A 6,652-nucleotide genomic window follows, 5' to 3' on the forward strand; every position below is an offset into this window, starting at 1 on the left:
TTGAACTATGAGCTCTTCTTTCAGCTTGTTGATGACGGTGCCTTTTACAATTCCATGCAGCTTGGCAACCGAGTCACAGCCAGTAAGTCCATGGGCAGCCAAAAGATGTGGCACAATGTCTTTACTCTTTTTCACTGAGGCCTGTATATCAACTGAGACCCTCTCGGAGCTGGTGGCTTCCATTATCAGGGAACATTTCACATTCTGTTGGTTGCAAAAATGCATTAACAGAACGAAGACATCAGTATCATCGCAAATGACTTTGATGCCGTGCACTCCTTCCTGGTTGTGGGCAACGTGCAGTATCTGGTGTACCATTGTATCGTCAGCTTCCTCGTGTGTTGTCCGTAGGTCAGCACGATTACTCCTGAGAACAGTTTAATTGGAATCGGTTCACGGCCAGATACTACAAGCTTGTGTCGAACTGGTTCTCCACTGGCTAAACACTTCTCTACCAGATAATCACATATTATATCTATCAGCTGTATCTTGTTTTCGTTGACAGTGAGCACAACCTTTTGGGGTGGCAAGGGGCTCGATAGATTTAGATGATGCCGACGGGTTGCATGATTGCCAGCCCTAGCTCCACGTGCCACGCTCTTGATTGAATAGTCGTAGTATCTGTCAAAAGTTAGGTAAACATCCGAGTGAGCAGCTTTTCTCATGACATATCCAAAGAAATTGTCTACATAATCCTTGGCTGTACCTTTTTCTGGCCAATGCACAGACCACAGGAGTGCACACCCGTCAATAACTGTCGCATCCACCTTGTCAACCACGCGAGATGAGATACCCACTTGTAGCTTTTTCTTTAGATCCGACTTAGTTGTTGCTATCCTCATTTCGCCATTGTCTTTGAACATGGAAGTAGGTATTGGAGCAAGCTCATGCTTCAGTACATGAGACAGGTCAATGTTCCGGGTCTGCTGCAACCCTAGCACTCTTGAGTAGATTAGGTTCACATCATACACATCTTTGTTTTCCACGCGCACAGGTTTTTTTAGCTATGTCCATTGTCACAACTTCTTTTGGTATAGGAGTATTAAAACCTGTTGGCCACTTTTCTTCAAATAACACCATCTGGGCTGTGCCTATTTCTACTGACTTGTCTACATTGACAGACGATGCTGCAATTCTGCCAGTAACTATGTTTACAATTTCATTTGGGTGGTCAGTCGGATCAAGGGGATCAGTGGAAACCTCCAGCTTGTTGCGGATGTTCTACCTGTATTTTCCATCTGACTTGACTCTGGCTGGGTTCTCCTTCTTGTGTGATGACACCTCTACCTTTGTCCGTCTTTGTGTGATTGTTGCCACATCATTTGCAACTTGTCAACAAACGTGCATGCTGAAAGCCCAACGTTTCACGGCTGATGGCTTCAATGTAATGCCTATTATGCCCTTAGGTCCTTTCCCATACCTCATGAATGTGGTCTCTATGTACATATCAGACCAAATGCCAGTCCAAATGCCTGGCTTGTGGCGCATCACATGTTCTCCCTTTAAGAATTTCTCCAGGATTTTATTAGGAAGTCTTTCCATCGCTCGAAGATAATAGAGTCCATATGATATCGAGCGTAGTTATGATGTCCAGCTGCGAAGAAGTAAGGCATCATTTCTTGAACAGCCCACAGATGCAGGGGCCAGTCGCCCTCGCGCTCTGCCCGTACAAACACCATCATCAAAAGAACTGGCTTGATCAAACAGTCCACCCACAGTCGTGTTGTCTTGCTCTGCTCGGACAGCGCCTCTAGTGAAATAATCAGGTCCTCATAGGTATCGAGGTTTTCAACAACCTTACACAATACTTCTTCCATAACAAGACGTAATGCCCTGACATTCTGTGGGAACTTCTTCCCTGACAGCATGTTCTGCACTCCACCAAAACCTGACTTCAGGATATCATCGAGACCACTGTAATATATATCTTGTAAAGCAACAATATATGTATTATCTTGTTAAGCACGCGAGTTATGGCCAAAACCTCAAATTTCGGTAATGATCGCGTTAATTTGCATATTATGCAAAATGCCCAAGAGTGCCACGCCGGCATCATCCAGATTCTTAATCTGCACCCTTCAAAGATACAAATTCCGCAAAAAAAACTTTGTGGGGACGCAGAAACCACGTTCACCCAAAAAAAGGCTTTTCACAACTGGACTATGATTGGGGCAACAGTCGAAACGAATACTAACATGTAGTGTGTTCTTTGGGTAGCGTGATTTTTGGGGTGGGAGGGGTATGTGGGGAAGGATTGTTTACTCATGGAAGCTAGGTATATTTCTGCTAATGTTCTATTTTCCTGAAGAATGTGAGGTTTTCGTCCTATTCGCCTAATTAAAGTGATATGTTTACTTTTTATAATGTTAAAATTATCCTAATGAATGTAAGGTTTTCTTCTGTCAATGTTATGTTTTCCTGATGAAAGTAAAGTTTACTTCTGCGAACGTCCTATTTTCCTGATTAATGTAAGGTTTACTTCTGCTAACGTCCTATTTTCCTGATAAATGTAAGGTTTACTTCTGACAATGTTATGTTTTCCTGATAAAAGTAAGGGTTGCTTCTGCTAACGTCCTATTTTCCTGATAAAAGTAAGGTTTGCTTCTGCTAATGTTCTGTTATCCTGCTGAATGTAAGGTTTACTCCTGATAATGGTGTGTTTTCCTGATAAAAGTACATTTTTACTTTTGTTATCTTTCTGTTTTGTTGATTTATTGATTAAATAAATAATTAAATATATATATATATATATATACGTATGTGTCTCTAATATATATAGCGCCCGATAAAGAGAGAAAAATTGTGAGAGAGAGATACATAGAGAATGAGAGAGCGAGAGAGAAAGAGAGAGAGAGAGAGAGAGAGAGAGTGTGTGTGTGTGTGTGTGTGTGTGTGTGTGTGTGTGTGTGTGTGTGTGTGTGTGTGTGTGTATGTATGTGCGTGTCTGCGTGTGTGCTTGCGTGTGTGCTTGAGTGCGTGCGTGCGTGCGTGCGTGCGTGCGTGCGTGCGTGCGTGCGTGCGTAAAGAGAAATATTGCGAGAGAGAGAGAGACAGAAAAGAGAAAAAAAAAGAGAGAGGGTGAAAGTCAGGGAGAGGGAGAGGATGAGCGGGAAAGCAAAGAGAGTAACTATATTAGAAAGAATATAGTGCTTCCGTGCCTGTGTGTGTGCCGTTTGTGCCGTACGAGCATTTGTCTGCGCGTGTGACTGCGCATGCGTGTGCACATCTCCTTTTGCATTCTTTACGCCTTCGTCCCTCTCCTTTCTGTCCTCTTTCCTCCTCCTACCCTTTCACTCCTTTCCCTCAGTATTTTCCTTCCCCTCCTGCGGATAGTATCGCCCAGGGCAGCAGTTGCACGTGAAATGTTAGCCAGGGCAAATGGCTGGTTTTCAGCCACGAACTTTTTCAACTCCCAAAGCACAAAATATGATTATACGGCTATAATACGCGTTTTTCCAGTCACAAAAACACACATACACACACACCTAACGGACGCGCACACGTGGTATGGTCGCACGCAGGCGTGCGCGTGTATAATAGGCGTAAATTCATATTTTGTGCATCGCGGGTGAAAACGTTTCGGCTGAAATACGGTCATTTACTGTCGAAAGTTTTTCAATGCTTGACTGGTCGTGGGCGATACTATCCGCGAGAGGAGAGTAAGGAAGTGAGCAAGGGAAAGAAACGGAAAAATGCGAGAGTGTGTGTGAGTGCGTGTGTGTGTGTTTGTGCGTGCGCGTGCGTGAATAAAGAGAAATACTGGGCGAGAGAGAAAGAGAGGGAGAGACAGCTAGAGAGAGAGAGAGAAGAGAGAGAGAAAGAGAGAGAGAGAGCAGAGAGCGAGACAGCGAGAGAAGAGAGAAAGAGAGAGAGAGAGAGAGAGAGAGAGAGAGCAGCGAGAGAGAGAGAGAAAAAGAGAAATAGAGAGAGAGAGAGAGAGAGAGAGAGAGAGAGAGAGAGAGAGAGAGAGAGAGAGATTATATCGCGTGTATTATATCGGTACTATAGATATATCGGGATACTATCCGTCGCTGTCTCGCAGACGGAGGACGCGGTTGTCATAGCAACGGAGGGAGGTGAGGCTGCGTGTGGTCGCGCGTCGTGCTCGCGTAAGCCGCCACCAGGCGGCGCTGCTCGCGGGTCTCCGCCGCTGCCGCTGCCGCGCCGCTCGCTCCTGGAGCGTCTTCCTGTATCCCACCTCACCAAGTTCGTCGCCACGTACGGCCAGGCGCCTTCTGGCGGCAGCGCTATTCTATTTTTATTATCATGATTAATGTAAGGTTTTCTTCTGTTAACGTCCTATTCGCTAATAATTAAAGCAAGGTTTATTTCTGATAATGTTCTACTATCCTGATTAAAGTAACGTGTACTTCTGAGAATGTTCAATTATCCTGATGAATGTAAGTGTAACGTTGAATTAAAGGTTTGTTGAATAAATGATGATATAGAAATCCAAAACTTGTGTGGTAACCGGAATAAACTTTAATAACTGCTCGCGACACAGTGTGTCATCTTGCACAAAAATACACGAAGCAACGTCGATCACAGAGAGAGCGCGGCGTGAGCGCGTGTGCTTCCGTCTCGGATAACCACCAGACCTGACCGCCTACATTCTCTTCTACTCTCCAAAACGCCGCTGGCCCGCATCATGCACTCACATTGTTCACACCCGCTCTGCTCACCACCCATTTCACAGTCACGCCAGACATGCCGACCTCACAAACACGTTGTACAATTCTCCTATATACATCCATGTAAGCCGCACAAGATGCGCGACGGGCTGTCGTCTAGACTAGACTATTCCACTAAACAACCCCGCTAGTCTAGGCTCGCACGGACTACTCTATTTAAACATCTGTAGCAGTTACATGTTACACTAAGTTTAGTTTTGATAATGGTGTGTTTTTCCTGATGAAACATTTTTACGTGCTGTTGACAGTTATGACTTTATGCTTTGTGTTTGAATGTCATGTTTACTTGATTGGAGCCAGTGTTTTACTTGTGTTTAATGTCATGTTTAGCTTGCATTGAAGCAGTGTTACTTCTGTTAATGTCAATGTTCTAAAACCTTGATTGGCGCAGTGTTTCTTTGTTAATGTCATGTTTACTTGATTGGAGCAGTGTTTACTTGTGTTAATGTCATGTTTACTTGATTGGAGCAGTGTTTACTTGTGTTAATGTCATGTTTACTTGATTGGAGGGGCAGCGTTGCACGTATTGTGTTAATGTATGTTTTGACTTGATGGAGCAGTGTTACTTCTGTTAATGGTCATGGTTACTTTGATTGGAGCAGTGTTACTTGTGTTAATGTCATGTTTATTGAATGGAGCAGTGTTTTACTGTGTTAATGTGCATGTTTACTCTTTGAATGGAGTAGTGTTTACTTGTGTTACAATGTCATGTTTACTTGATTGGAGCAGTGTTCACGTTGTGTTAATGTCAATGTTTAACCTTGAATTGGAGCGAGAGTGTTGTACTTGTGTTAATGTCATGTTTACTTGATTGGAGGCAGTGTTTATTGTGTAATGTCATGTTTACTGTTGAGCAAGTGTTTACTTGTGTTATGTCATGTTTACTTGATTGGGAGCAGTGTTTTACTTGTGGTTCAATGTATGTTTACTTGATTGGAGAGCGTGTTTACTTGTTGTTAATGTCATGTTTACCTTGATTGTAGCAGTGTTTTCACTTGTTTAATGTCATGTTTTACTTTGATTGGAGGCGAGGCAGTTGTTTACTTGTTTAAATGTGCGTTTTACCTTTATTGAGCAGTGTTTTACCTGTTTAATGTCCATGTTTCTTGATTGTAGCGTGTTCACATTGTGTTAATGTCATGTTTACGCTGATTGAGCAGTGTTCACATTGTGTTAATGTCATGTTTACATTGATTGGAGCGAGCAGTGTTTACTGTGTATAAGTCATGTTTAGTCTTGATTGGAGGCCAGTGTTTACTTGTGTTAATCTGTCCATGTTTACTTGATTTGAGGCAGTGTTTACTTCTGTTAATTGTCAATGTTTACTTTTTGATTGGAGTGCAGTGTTTATTCTGTAATGTCATGTTTACGCTTGATTGGAAGAGTGTTTACTTGTGTTAATGTATGTTTAGCTTTGATGTGAGCAGTGTTCACATTTGTGTTAACTGTCATGTTTATTGATTGGAGCGAGCAAGTGTTTACTTTGTGTTAATGTCATGTTTACTTGATATGGCGGAGCGATGGGTTGTACTTGTGTTAATGTCATGTTTACTTGATTGTAGCAGTGTTCACTTGTGTTAATGTCATGTTTACTTGATTGGAGCGAGCAGTGTTTACTTGTGTTAATGTCATGTTTACTTGATTGGAGCAGTGTTTACTTGTGTTAATGTCATGTTTAACTGACTAAGGCAAGTGTTCACTTGTGTTAATGTCATGTTTACTTGATGGAGGCAGTGTTTACTTGTGGTTAATGTCATGTTACTTGATTGGGAGCGTGTTTATTGTGTTAATATGTCATGTTAATGCTGACTAAGGGAATGTTGTACTTCTGTTAATGTATGTTTAACTGACTAAGGAAAGTGTTACTTCTGTTAATGTCAGAATTTAACATTTGATGCAAGGCTAGTTTATCTTTATGTTAATCGCTCTATTTTTCGCGGTTGCTGATACAGACAGGATTG

Source organism: Priapulus caudatus, unplaced genomic scaffold, assembly GCF_000485595.1.
Source record: "Priapulus caudatus unplaced genomic scaffold, Priapulus_caudatus-5.0.1 Scaffold2044, whole genome shotgun sequence".
In the NCBI taxonomy this organism is placed as follows: Eukaryota; Metazoa; Priapulida; class Priapulimorpha; order Priapulimorphida; family Priapulidae; genus Priapulus; species Priapulus caudatus.